General features: G+C 35.4%; 1 pseudogene across 1 annotated transcript; it reads right to left on the minus strand.

Annotated features, from left to right (window-relative positions):
- Positions 1–1,863: 1,863 nt before the first annotated feature.
- Positions 1,864–14,720, minus strand: LOC145575069 (inactive glucose-6-phosphate 1-dehydrogenase 4, chloroplastic-like; annotated as a pseudogene). Its single transcript, XR_014098251.1, has 13 exons — positions 14,623–14,720; positions 13,888–13,960; positions 13,107–13,380; positions 12,636–12,880; positions 12,012–12,106; positions 8,479–8,593; positions 8,136–8,341; positions 7,945–8,053; positions 7,823–7,863; positions 7,604–7,724; positions 7,321–7,523; positions 4,142–4,342; positions 1,864–2,475 (listed from the first exon to the last, which is right to left on the minus strand). The product of XR_014098251.1 is annotated as an inactive glucose-6-phosphate 1-dehydrogenase 4, chloroplastic-like (transcript).
- Between the last annotated feature and the right edge of the window lie 733 nt (positions 14,721–15,453).

The raw sequence follows: 15,453 nt of genomic DNA on the forward strand, positions 1-15,453 counted from the left end.
AATGCATTTTTGACGTCCATTTGGTGTATTGGCCAAGACTTGGATAGGGCAATGCTTAGAACGGTTCGAATGGTGGTTGGTTTGACCACGGGGCTAAATGTTTCATCACAATCGACTCCAACTTGTTGGTCCCTGCCATTAACAACAAGACGAGCTTTGTGCCTCTCAAAATCACCGTTAGCATTTTTCTTGTGGCGATATAGTCACATACAAGGAATAATGTTGGCATTAGTGGGGCGGGGCACCAACTCCCAAGTCTTAGTTTTAATTAGAGCATGAAATTCGTCAAGCATAGCTTCTTTCCAATTCGGGTCCGACAAGGCGGCAATGGGATTTTTAGGAATAGGAGAGGGGGCAGTGGAGGTGTGAAGATTGAAGGGTGTTTTCGGTTTGTATATGTCATGGGAGCTTCTAGTTGCCATTTGTGGTGAAAGGGGAGGATTTCTGATTTGGGGAGGTTGGGTTGCGCTAGTGGGCTGACCCAATGGAGATGATGATGGGCTGGAGATAGGTGAAGCTGGTTGGGCCGCTGGAACAAGTGGGGAGGCGGTTTGGATAGGTGGGCTGGGGATTGGAGGAGAAGGAGGAGGCGTTGGTGAGTGGGGTGCTGGTTGGGCCTGATTGGTTTGTTGGGTCGAATCAGGAGGGGAGGGTTGGCATAAGTGGTGTAAGATAGATGGAGGGAGCCCATGATCTAGAAATTCAAAAGTTTGGGCAGTGGGAGAGTGAATTTTAGAAAATGGAAATTGAGTTTCATCGAACACTACATGCCTAGAGATGAAAATTTTGTTGCTTGACATATCGTAGCATTTGTAGCCACAATGATTTGGAGGATACCCTAAGAAGACACATGGAGTAGATCAAGCTTGGAGTTTGTTGATTGAAGTGGATGGGAAGAGAGGATAGCATAGACACCCGAAAACTTTGAGATGAGAGTATGTGGGATCTTTGTGATAAAGAATTTTTGTGGGAGAGTTGAGACCTATTGTCATTTGAAGGGCATGATGCCAAAAAGAGGGAGGCATAGAGGAGTAGGCTAAGAGAGTGCGGATCATGTTGTTGATAGTGCGAATTTTTCGTTCCGCTTTACCATTTTGAGAGGATGTGTGGGGACAAGAAAATCGGAAGGCCATGCCATTTTGCTCACAAAAAATTCGGAAAGGTCCATTATCATATTCTTTTCCATTGTCACATTGAAAACACTTGATTTCTCTTTCAAATTGAGTTTTAGCATAAACACGAAATTGGAGAAAGAATGAGTGCACTTGGGATTTTTTACAAATAGGATAAGTCCACAAAAAATTACTAAAATCATCCAAGAACACACACATAATATAAATGACCCGCGGAACTTAATTTAGGTGATGTCCAAAGATCACTACGGACCAAATCAAAAGGCATACAAGTAGTAGAATGACAGTCAAAAAATGGCAGCTTAACAAGTTTTCCAAGAGGACATGAGACACAAATAGAATTGTCTAAATTTCTTTTACAATCAACAAAATTTTGCTTAGCAAGAGACTGTAAAATATTTTTGCCAGGATGTCCGAGTCGTGCGTGCCATATTGATGGAGAAAGAGAAGCAAAGGAGGAATGTGAGGTGGCGGGAATGGTGGTGGAGACGGGATAAAGGTCACCGGTGCTATCACATCGCATACGAGTTGTTCCCGTCGAAAGGTCCTTCACAGAAAAACCGAACGGGTCAAACTCAATGGAAACCCAATTATCACAAGTGAATTTTCTTACGGAAATCAGATTTTTAATAAGCTTAGGGGCATGAAGAACACCATTTAAGGAGAAGGGGGGATGTGGAGAGGGAAGAGAAGCACAACCAACACCCCGAATTGGAATAGCATGCCCGTTACCAACAATTATATTTCGTATTTGTGTCACAGTAAAATGTCCGAGTAAAATACAGTTAATCTAATCTTCCATTAAAGAAAAAAATCCTAATGAAAAAAGAAACTAAGAAAAAGATGGTTTACATTATTTTAGATCAGGGTTGGGTTACTGTCGTCGATAAAGACCATATGCAGTATCAGACTATCAGTATCAACGAGTTGTCAATATTGCTCTATGTTAGGCAGTATTATCACTGGTTACCAACCTATCAGCAATATCATCAACAATTCCATAAAACTACAACAGCAACACAGACTTAAAAAACATGTACTCGGTGCTGATAATATGAAAGAACTGATTAAAAAGGACAGTTAGGGAGCAAGAAGAAAGCGTACTCAGTCTTCCACCCATCGAACTCCATGTTTTGCCCAGAGATAGTATGCTCCCTCTGGACCTCTTCCCCCTATGTCATACATCTCCGGACTAATGTTTTTCTCGCCGATCTCTTGGAGGACAGGATTAAGAATATTCCATGCAGCAGCGAGCTCATCACTTCTCATGAATAGATGGTTGTCTCCTTCTATAACATCGAGAATAAGGTGTTCATATGAATCAGGCACCTCAGCACTGTACCTAAAAATGATGCAATCAAGAAAGAGTGAGCATATTCTAGCAAAAACAAGTCAAATACATGATGCTCAGACTCTCTGGGAGTGTGATATTAGTTAACCAAAAACAGGAAGATCAACACTTTCCTACACCCATGTACTAAATAGTAAGGGAGGTACTAAATGCAGATATGATTTTACCTAAATGCAGGACAACTAAATTTTTAGTCAAATTTATTTTTCCAAGCTTACCCTTGTTTTAAACCTACACACAGTAACTATTAATTAGCCTTAACATTTAACTATTAATTACCATTAACATTTAACTTGTTAGCATATCTCATAGTCTTCAATCATTATTCATCCTCAACTGACAAATCTTACACACTTTACAACCTAGATTGACAAACTGACAAAAATGAAGTTTAATTCGCTAATTGCTCTAATTTTCAGTACCAAATCCATGATTTCACTAAACATTTTCGATTCCCAGATTCAACGTGTTTGTAAAATATTTCCTGGACTTTCATCTTAATACCGGCTATGATTCCGGGCCTCTTCACCGCCTACCAAAGTGAAAATCCGGGGCACTTCACTACCTACCGCGATTAATTTCCGGGGCCCTTTGGCACCTACCGGAGTTATTTTCCGAGGCCTTTACAGCGAATAACTTTCAGAGTTTAGTGGCATGAACATCTGATGCTCGATGGTTTTTAGACTTTTAACTTTGTTTTTCATCTTTATTATATCGTAGGATGATAGAGTTGAATTAATTTAATTGTTTAAAATTTCCAACCTTAAAATCCAACAAAGAACATACACACACCAATGGGTATCAATTATTCGTCTTCCCTTTCCTCTGCCATAAAAAAGTTTTGTTTTGCCTCTTCTATTTATCAAATTACCAAAAAGAATGAAACTTTGAAAAAATGAGCAAGGGGAAGCTTTTAAGGTTGTTCTTGGTTGTAGTGTATTTTTTGTTTGACAGCTTGGCTATACTGTACTATGTACAATGGAGAGAAGGAGAAGAGGAGCAAACTTCTCAGTAATAAAGGGCGAATGAAATAAATTTGGGTTTATAATAAAGGGTAATATAGTCTTTTGAATATTTAAAGGTTATTTTTAGAATCCTGCATTTAGGTTATATTGCATTTAGTACTTCTGAATAGTGAATATATTCCATATCTAATACATAATATTGCTAATTTTATTGATTTCCACTTTTCTTAATTCCCAAAAACATTTAAGCAATACGATTAAGGATTCACATGTGGTTTGTTTGGTAAAGATTATGTTTAAGTTGTTATGCTTCATTTTCCCATCATACAATTCCTAGATGTACCCCTTAGCCTATGTTGATATGATGATATCTGAACTTATTTAGTATGGAGGGGGCACAATATTGAACTAAGGTAAGTTGCGCATAAATTAACATATTTTTGTACTCTATGAAAATCTGACGCCCAGTGATTTCTCTTTTATCTAATATGATAGTCTGGTCTTAATTTTCAAGTACCTCTTCAACTAGGTCGGACATGCAAGGCGCACCGCCTGAGTTACAAGAGGTATAGCCTGACTTAGATCCATAACTAAACCAGACACTTGATTACTTGAAATTTGAATCCAAGACTGATCATCATACATCCAGTCAAAGCATAAGATTAACGAGAGATTTTAAAACATAAGCTTACTTGTCTTTGTAAAGCAAGTTCAGTTCTGAAGCATCCAGATGCAAACTTAAGCCAGGAACCTTGTTATTGACTCTGATCAGAATGGCTTCATCAGGAACATCTTGCAATATCAATTCATTAGTGGCAAGGTCAATATTATGCCCCATAAGCCCTCTGTAAATGTTTCCTGGAACATGATCAAACTGTATACGTATTTCCATCCTACAAATACAAGTTTCCTAAGGTCAGAAATCAAATATCAAGCCACTTGGGAGATCTAACAAGTGTTCCACAATCCATGCATCAACAGTATCACCATACGCCATTAGTTTTTTCTAGTACAGTTGAACTTGGCTTATACATCAGATTCTCCATATAAAACTAATCAATCAAACCTTCCTTTCCTTTCAAAATTTCAACAAAATTGCATTAAGACCCTTATTCCATGCTATATATCTACTAGTATCAATCCTTATGCTTGCTAAATTCTGTTTTCTATGTAGCTCACTGTCCATCCACTTTCCAATCTAACAAACATGGTGGTTCCAGCAGAGGTGAACATATCATATGCTGAAATCAGTGATATAGACACGAGGAAGAAGAGAATTTAGGGGGAATTATGTTAAATAGTTCTATAAGCACTGCACTTAAATCATCACCAAGGAGAGTCACTAACCCAAGCTTTCGACTGGACAGATGCCTCCATTAACAAGCTAAAAGTCTAAAACAAATACGAAGTAGTAAAATTCACTCAATTTTCTTTCTAACTGAAATTGCATATGTATAACATTTCTGACTTCCGCATCTCCAATTAACTTCATGCCTTCTTCCCCAAGCTAATTTGAACAGCCTAAATTGCAATACCAATTACCAAATGTGCAATACCAAATGTGCCACTTCCCAAATGTGCAATACTAAATGTGCATTACCAAATGTGCAATACTAAATTGCAATACCAAACGTGCCACTTCCCCTTAACTAGTACGCCCAACCAATCACAGAGTTGAAGCTTCATATGTCACACATAAATTTTGTCATAATTGATGGTTGGGGGATACACCTGGTTATTAGGCAAGTCAGGTCATGTCACATTTTATTGGGGCAATGTGGGTCGCGGGTCAATAGAAGGTCGATAAATAAGCAAGATAAAAGAATGGAAGATAGAGACAAAAGTAACCATACGTAAATACATATATATACACATATAAGTCAGGTCATGTCATATATATATAAACATGTAAGTTTTTATCAATAATAATAATAATAATAATAATAATAATAATAATAATAATAATAATAATAATAATAATAATAATAATCCCTCCATCCCTTATTGATAGTCCCTTATAGACATTTTTCACAGGAATTAATAAACATAAATAAGAAGTAGTAAAGTACATTGAAAAGGTAAATTTACATTGGTTATGCAAAAAAGTAGAGAGAGAGTAATAAAAGTATATTGAAAGACAAAATTTACATAAAAAATTTAAATTTGCACAAATATTGTTACAGATTTGAGGGAATTTTAGTAAAAAATTAATAATGATTGTTGTTGGAAAAAACAAATGGGGTGAACATTTTGGGACTAAAATTTGACAAGAAGGAACTATCAATAAGGGACGAAGGAAGTATATACTAAAAGACACACCAGCAATGACATGTGTCATCTTCTGGTGTGTCCTTAGATTTTTATTTTTATAAAAAAAATCATAGAATAAAATCTTATACGAAAATAATTTTTTATATATGTTAAGAACAAAGATAATTACTTTAAATATAAAAGATTTGATTTACCTTTTTCATACAAACATTTATGACTATAATAGAAAATATTAATATGATTTGCGACATATTATGATTTACTACCCGAAAGTATTTATATATTTTTTTTCTCTAAAGTTGTTTATTTATTTATTAGAATTCACAATAAAGTAGTGCATATACTTCTACTATCCTTTGAATAATAATAACCCCGGTCTTTCCCTTCTCTAAGTGAAAATGAGTTATTAAATTATTTTATTTTATTTATAGAAACATTACCACCTTAATATATAAAAATTAGTTAGAATATATTTCATAATATTAATATAAACACAAAAAAAATCTCATCAAGATCAATATTATTAGTTATTGCCCTCATTCAAACATATTGATACTATATATAATTATATATTTGAATACAATATCTACATATCAAAATTTTAATAACTTACTAGACGATTTTATTATTGAGTATTTTAGAATACCAAATTATTCAATTTATACTTATTATATTTATCCACATATCTTTCATATTTTGATCAAATATTGTCCACAGTGTTTTTAGCTTTTTTATTGTTGTAAAATAACCAATTATTCAAAAAAAAAAAAAAAAAACCAATTATATTGAAAAGTTGATATTAATTTATAAAATTACCGTGAATGGCACGACACCTAACCTTGTTTCATCTATTTTCTTATCCACGAAATTGGGCTAGCATTTTGGCCCTGTACTAAACTTGTCCATTAAAGGACCCTTCCAATAAACCCTTTAACCTTGATCCAAACCCTATACCCAGGTCTAGTTGGGAAGACTTTGACACAGTGACACTTATCAATCATCAACAAAAAAAAAGTTCATATCAACCCAAAGATAATTTTGTGAGGATGGCATTTCAAAGTAGTAGGCCTAAGTTGACTGTCCGTATTCCATAAGTTACAAGAAATGTGTTCATATGATAATTACAAGTGAAGGCACAGCTTTATGTACAATCATCCAATAGTGATAACTTGAGAGTTCATAATAATTGTGTAAATTTCAAAGTGGTAGGCCTGTCTTTGTCTGTCTCTATAAGCAAACAAGAAGCATGAGTTCAACAATGATTGGAAGTAAAGGCACAACTTCATCTACTGCAGATTGATAGATTCTCCATCTCTCAGTTCTTTGATAATTTTCCCATCATTCTTCATACACAAAATTCAAATTCCTTCTTCTATCACAAAGGAGGGGCAAAGATAGGACAGCAATTCAAAATATTTTAGAAATTTACTGATTAAAATTCTTTCTTTTTTTTTTTTTTTTTTTTTTTTTTTTGACGGGGATCAAAATTCATTTTCCATAGAGCATTTAGTGCAATCAAGATAAGTGCATTGGGGAATTTGCAAATTACTAGAAGACATTCACTCAAATGTTTCTCAGAAATGCTTCGGTAGTCACATACCTGTGTGAGACAAGTCCTGTCCCAGCTCTGATCAGAAATGGTACACCATCCCATCGTGCATTATTGATGTACAAAGCTGCTGCAAAGAATGATGGGGTCATTGATGTCACAGAGACGTCAATTTTGTCTTTGGACATAGCCTTGTATTGTCCAAGGATGACATCTTTAGGTTCCAGTTTACCAATTGACCTCAAAACCTTGACCTGCAATTATGCTTGTCTGTAAGCAATATGCTTGCATGTTATGACACTAAGGTCTACATAAGACTTTAAGGGTAGCACACCTTCTCATTTCGGATATCCTCACCATCAAGACTTATAGGAGTTTCCATGGCAAGAAGTGCTACCATTTGGAGTATATGACTATGCACCATTTCTCGGATAACTCCGTAATCACCAGAATACCTGCACAGGAAGGAAATTTCAAAAGTTATAAATAGGACTATAGGGGAAGACACATACTGAATTCGAAATAGAAAATTTGAATTGTGGATCTATATTGCCTTGATTGACTCTCTAAAGTCAGTTCCTCAGATAGAATAATCTGCACATAATTGCATTAAAAGTCATTTTGTTTATTTCCAGATTATAAAATAAGCCCGCATAAAGAGAGGAAGATATGTACCTGCACATTACGTATAAATTTACGACTCCATAATGGCTCAAAAACTAGGTTAGAGAATCTCAAAACAGTAAGGTTTTCTATAAGATTTCTTCCCAGAAGATGGTCCATCCTGCAAAGATCCATTTTATCAGGCATATAGAACTAGTATAGGACAATCACATACAGCAAGAATACAGGATATTAATAAACACCTGTATATTTGCTTCTCCTCAAATTTCAAAAGAAGAGAGTTCGTCAACATATTAGAAGACAAAGCATCTAAGCCGAAGGGCTTTTCAATTATTATACGGTTCCATCCTGTTCTTGTTTGAGATTTATCAGCGATACAGGATGCAACATTTAACACAGCTTCTTGTGGCACTGACAGGTAAAAGATCCGATTTGCTCCATAGTCTCCCTGAGAATAGACAGCTTACATATTTAAACTTCAAATAATTCCATTATAGACCTCCTATAGTTGTAAAAGAGACTTCATTCATCTCATATTTATCTGTTTATCACAATTCTGAAACAAGAGCGTCAATCAAAATCCACCTCAATTTGCTCCATCCTTGCATTGAGCCTCAAGATTCCTTCTTGGCTGTCATAAACTCCGGCAACATAGTATGTCTTGCTAAGGAAAGAGTCTATTTTGCTCCCACAGTTCTGCCTGCACAACGAATGAATGAGGAATATGGCGATGCATACATGGAACTAATTGACCCTCAGAAAAGATATGAGAAAAGGACAAATGGAGTAATTCACCATGCTCCTAACCCCAAATCACCCTCCCCTTTCCCCAAACAAATTAAATAAAATTAAAAAAAATTGAAATATGTAAACACAAAATAGAAAGAAGAGTAAGATAAGGGACTTCAAAGCAACAGAACATAACATGTAGAATTTTTTTCTCACAAAAGATGTTTTACTAAAGTTGTTCTTGAGCGAGCACACACACATAAAAATCCTGCAAACTACATGGTGACTTAGATCCTTAATTATTTTCTTCTTTGTTGAGAAAAGCAGTCAAGATAATCTTTTTTCCTATTAATATGAAATATATTGATTACTATAAATTATTCATTAAAAATAAGAATAAAACAAACTATAAAAAGGGGGGGGGGGGTGTTTCAGATACAATGTTGTTTTTTCCAACCCACTGTATCCAAATGTTCATTTACTGCGCGCTTTACAAGAGAGTAGAGAACTTAAATAAGCTAAGACTACAACACACCCAGGAAAAGTTGCTATTACACGGGCAATGATGCCGTAGTAACTTTGTGAAATAACTCTCACTTTCACATTCACCTCTGTAGGCTCGGTAATGTTATTTCCTTGATTATTGCCTTGATCATGCAAGGACAAGAGCAGAATAAATAGTTTCAATCTCCTATGATCAGACTACATCCATTGTATTTGTGATATCAGTAAGAGAATGTTTCCTTCAATTTTTTTGTAATGCATCAGCATAAGCCTTTCCTATTAAGCTGATGTACCCCAAATGCAAGCAGAGGGGTAGTATGGGGAATGCAGCCTGATGGTCAGCAATTCTGATGAGGGAGCATCATTGAAACATACAAATTATATGGCTATACGATTCTTTTAGTGGCATTTAAGGCTCAATCAACATTTTGGATGAATTCTCTTTGTTATGATGTGGTTTAGGTGAATAAAAGCAATCTTTGTGTCTTAATTTTACAATTGATGGTTGAAGATGAAACATGGAAAAAATGATGAGGAAGAAAAGCTTTTACTTGGTAAAAAAATGCAACACTCAAATTCAATCATCTATATCTTCTTCGTTACAAGGAATTTTAAGGTGATTCAAGTTGGACATGAAAGTAGAGTTCAAAAGCTTTCCCACGACAGGTCACATGCCAAATTTGAGCAAGAAACGAAGAAGTTATGAACGTTTGAAGTTGAGTTGTCCAGGCAGTCGCGAGGAGCGCCCGCTCCCCTTATAAGGAGCGCCCGCTCCTCTGTAAGGAGCGCCCGCTCCTAAAGGCGTCAATTGAAGTCTCAGAAGTGAGGAGCGCCCGCTCCTATCCTTTAGAGCGGCCGCTCCCGAAGCCCTGTTTCGAGCAAATGACTTCCTTTCTTTTGTGCTTCTTTTTACTATCTTTTAATCTTGGCCTTTCATTTGTAATCCAAGAGGTGTAATTTAAGAACTTTAGGGTTATTTGTAAAGCCTTTAAATAGGGCTAAACTTTCTTTTGGGGAGGAACTTTGCTTAATTTGAAATCAATGAGATTTTCTCTCTCTACCCATAATTTTTGTGATTATTTGCTTTCTTTGTGATTGCTACCTTGTGGTTACACCTTAATCCTAGCTTTACTTTGTGTTAGCTTTGATTAAGAACCCCTATTTCATATATCTTGGTGATTGTTGAGATAGGTTTATCTTGTTTTGTTGATTTGAAATTGTTGTTACTTGATTTTTTCCCCCTTTTTCTTGGTTTTTCTTGATTATTTCATATCAAATTCAGTTAAAAGATGCCTTAGGTGTGAAGTTGGTAGAAATTCAATGAATGGGTGGAAATGAGTGTAGATAAATAACCATTCAGACATTTTGAGATAATTTTCTCTTTCTTCTTGAATTTCCAGCCACTCTGAGGTCTGGGTTATATGTTGTATTGCTCCATTGGTGATTTCATTGCTTCCGTATTACAACAATCATCAGTTTCACAAAATTTTCTTCTTAATTTCTTAATTAAATTCATAAAAAATACATTAGCAACCTTGTTCAATAACATTATTCTGCAACTTGGTCAAGGAAGTTAAGCAATTATGTTCTTGTTGCAGTGAAACCTGATCTGAAGGATGCACTATATCACATAAATATACCCTCTCTAGGGCTTGCCTTGCCAAACTAATATTAACTATTACACCTCAAACTCTTAAGCATACTGCCATGAAGGCCCATTTCAGAGCCTACTCCACAAGGCCAGGCTACATGGAAATTGAAAGCCCCTCCCAGCCTACACTCCTTTTTATATTGTTTACGCTGAACTGATACAGTTAAAAACTTAAAAGATCAGGCCCTAACTTGCTATATTCCCTGAATATATACTACCATGAAAGGTTAATAATAAAAAATAAAAAATAAATAAATTATTTAAAAAAAAAAAAAAAAAAATCAGGCTTAAAGAACCCCACCCCACAACTTGACCACAAATTCCTGTTACACCTTGTCTCTTTTTATCTCTGAATATGCTCAACCTAGGCTCTGAGGTTCAAAAAAACCATACAGTTGCACAATATCAATCACACCTCAAATCTCATACCAATGTGGGTATCATGTTGTGTTGACAAGAATGCCAGTTTCTGGCTAGAAGTCTAGAACCATAAGCTGCTTTAATTTAGTACAGGATAACACCCCCCCCCCCTTTATTATATGTCAATCTATGCTACTTCAACTCTTCATACCTGTGAAGGACACTCGACACTGCAACAAGGGTATGGAATCCTTACTCGACACTTCAGTTATCTTGAACCACATAATTGTAAGAGAAATTGTGAATATAAGGGAAAGGAAAAGAGGAGTATGTCGGATATCTGCTCACATAAAGCTTGAGATATGTTTTCAACAACTCTCAACAATCATGATATGTTCCCGCACCTGACATTCATACCCATGTCTGAGTAACATAATGTCACAGTACATGAGTTGGGAGTCCACAACTGTATCACATGAACAAAAACGGAAACCCTTGTATGCTTCCAGCCCACCTATATTTGATCATCCTCCTACTCAAGATTGGCTACAACGTTCATCTTGTTTACTTCCAACCTTAAGCTAATTATGTTTAATTGTTTATGAGGCTCAATGAAACCTCTAACATCTCATGCATCAGGATGAGCAGAGAACTAATTTCACTTGCTCTATCCAGGCCTAGGATCTTACCCCTCGTCAATGCTGGAGGCATCAGTAGCTCTTCTTCCAATGCAAATCCATATCTTTCAGTTAATATGGAGCACTTTATAAAGCAAAAGCAATTTTTCGTAGTATGTGCATATAAAATTGTTTATAATTGGCAGCAAACATTTTAATAGAACATAAGCCAAACTAATCAAGGTAAAAGGCCATACTGATGATCAACACGACATGTCAAAGTTGATGCTAATAGGGATCTCAGGTCACCATCTGTCAGTTTTTCTCTGGAATACCCAAATATTCGAACATTCTGCAATCAATAAAATCATAACTTAGAGATGGCAACGTTAAATTTGGTCAGATAGAGTACACAGGAGTTCCAAAGCTATCATGGTGATTTAATACATACATGAGGCCAAACCAGTGGATTCTTTTTTCACCGAAAAAAAGAAGTCAAGAACAGCTTCTCAAATTATTATCTCTCTTGTCCCCATTCCCCTATTTTCATCTTCGTTCCACCTCTCAACTTCTTACTCATGCTAAGTTTCATTAGTTGTTATAACTGCTACTTGCAGGCAATCCTGGGCACTCTAACATCTTAAATGTGATCAAAATTTACTTTGACAAAAGAAATGAAGCACTCATTCACTAACATCTGCATATCCAGCTTCTATTTACTGATTCAATAGGGTAATGATCAACCAATGAGGTAAATCACTAGAAAGTTAATGAATTGATTTCAGGTTCTGATGACAGATTTGACACAGCAATATAATATGATAAAGATATGGTAATAACAGCAATCAAGTAAGCAAAAATGAACATAGAAGGGGTCCCACCTCAGGGAGGAAGCCGCTGTAATATAGAGCAAATAATGCTGGAAATATTTTCTTCCTGGAAGGGTCACCTGTTGCTCCTATAACTGCAATACTAAGAGACAGTGCCTCAGCCTCCCTAAGAGAGAAACCAAAGGAATTCGTTTGCATAACATTTGAAGATCCATATAATAAAGACATTTTTGGAGACGAGTTGCGAGTTGAGCTTCCCTCAGGAATTGAAACATTTCTTGTTTAATCAAGTGAGTCTGCAAGTTACATTTACAAATTGTCAATTCCTTGAAATGTCAAACTAAAATGAAGAGACAATTGATTTCCCAAAGCACAAGAGCGAAGGGAGAACCCTAATTTAAAACCACTTAAATTTCATAATAACTTTATTGTTGTTATCTCCTCTCTTAATTTAGTAACTTGTTATATGAAAGCTGATAAAATATGCTAGGTAAGATAGTAGACTCAGCAGGTCTTTACCACCTGTTTCATCTCGAACCTGATTCTCGGATGAAGAAATGATCCTCGAAGAATCAGCCAAAAAACTGCAGTCAAGAACTTTTGATGTTTTAAGTTTGATTTCTTGTCCATATTTTCTGTTGCACAAGTTTATGTTCAGATTTTTTAGAATCCAAAGCTTCAAGCCACGGAACTTGTGGCAAAAATTGGTAGCATGCCCACATAAAACAAGATTAGCTGTTGGGGAAGCCTGGTAATCTCCTGCCACCTGAAAATTATACCAAACAGAACATAGAGTCTCCGGTCATCTTACAGAATTGCTAACTCAAGGCATAACATGTTACCAGGATTAGACGCAAATATATAATCAAATGTAGGTACACTGAGCCTTCTATTTGTTATATAGATGGTCCTCTTATGTTGGGCAAAAAACAATATAACAGCTAGACAGGGACATTTGCACGCTGAAAATGAGCAAAAGTTTTACCAAAATCAATTGAACGACATTGGTCACTTTACTTTCTCCCACTACCAAAAGTAGTCATCAAAAGTACAAGTTCAAAACGATGAGGAAGTATATGCTCAACAACACATCTTTTGCTTCATTTTTTCAGGATAAGTATGCCTAAGGACACGTCTTTATGTCACTACTAGGAACAATTTGAAAAACGAAAGGTGGCGAGTCCAACATAACGTTAAAGGTCCTCGGATTATAGAGTTAATGTTATCCTCATTAACCAGACCATAAACGACAATAAAGTCATCCAGATCCATAATTCCATACCCTAGAACATTGTTAGCATACCTGTATACCCTGCCTTATTCTACAGATAGTTCCCAAATAAGATGTATTACGCCCGGCTATATCAAGTTCCAACCTGCAATAATTTCTCAATCCCCAACGCGTCAACTGTGACAGACTGACAGGCTTAGTTCAAAAACTTCCCACCACATGTTGAAGACAGTTCATATTAAGACTTACATTCCGGCCAACCAAATCAGAAATAATTGTTCAAAGAAAAATACCTTTTTAGAACAAACACAAGAAGCTAAACTAGTCAAAATTCATGGGACATCAGTTGAGAAACAAACTTTGTCAACTATATATACTAGTCTACTTGGACCACCTCCTTTCCACCCCACCCCATCCCCACTAAATTACTTCACCTTGAGACTTAGAAATCCTATATTTACTTCCTTTTTCATCCAAATAATAATCAAATTTAACCAAATGATTCAGACTTTCTAGCAAAATCTCCTTTCTTACTTCGCAACATTGCAATTTAACTTTACAAACATAAATCAATCAAATATATAAACATGACACTAATTAAATTGTTATAACATAATTAGACATCACATAAGTAAATGAAACATATGAACATGACACTAATTAAATCATTGATATAACATAATTAGACAATCACTTAGCAAAAAATTTAAGGCTTGAAAAGATTTCAGCAAAACCCCACATCAAAAAATTGAAAATTTTAAGTAATAAGTGCAAAAAATCTAACCAAAAATCAAATAAAATCACAACCTTGGTAAAAGACTAACCAGAGAGCTTGGACGTGGTATTACAGGTTGTCTTGACAAATTTTGGGTGTGAATTGATGAAGAAAACGTTGAAAGCGACATCTTGGTTCGTCTGCTTTCAAGATTTAATGCATTTCAAGTTTTGGAAATTTAGAAACTCAGATGAATTGATGATCAAATTCAGTATTAAGAAATGGGAAGAATCCGGCGAACAGTGAACTTTGTTGCCCAGTTTATGAAACAATGAAAGTTTAATCCAAGACTTGAATAGTGTAGTGTTACAACACTTAACGGAGTACAAATGTAAGTTAAACCAAAACGGCAAAACCGCAATAACCTTGGTGAGTCTTCATATCAACACCTATCCTTAGGTTTTGGCCTTTTAGTGAAAGGTTGACGTATTGAATACTTAAACTTGCACAATCGAGCCGAGTTTTAGTTTCTTTGATACTCGTATTAATTGTATTCACTTAATTTTTTATTTTAAATAACTTAGGTGTCTATTCGGTTTTCGGTTTGGATTTAGGCCAAATCCAATCCGATCCGAAATAAAATTCGGTTTTTAATTTTTAAATCCAATCCAATCCGAATTTCTCATGAATCCAATCCGATCCAATCCGAAATAAAATTCGGTTATTTGGCTCCGATCCGAAAATCCGAATTAAAATACATTGCAAATTTTTTAGGGACTTAAGTGATTATAAAAATAAAAATGCAATTATGAAAAGCCTAGTTTTAAATACATAGTACCTCATGATTAATACAAATATTAAAAACATAATTTTTCATAGTTTATATTAATGTAATTATCAAAAAAAATTTACATGATTAATAT

The sequence above is a fragment of the Chenopodium album genome, chromosome 13 (genome assembly GCF_948465745.1).
Source record: "Chenopodium album chromosome 13, dcCheAlbu1.1, whole genome shotgun sequence".
Classification (NCBI taxonomy): domain Eukaryota; kingdom Viridiplantae; phylum Streptophyta; class Magnoliopsida; order Caryophyllales; family Amaranthaceae; genus Chenopodium; species Chenopodium album.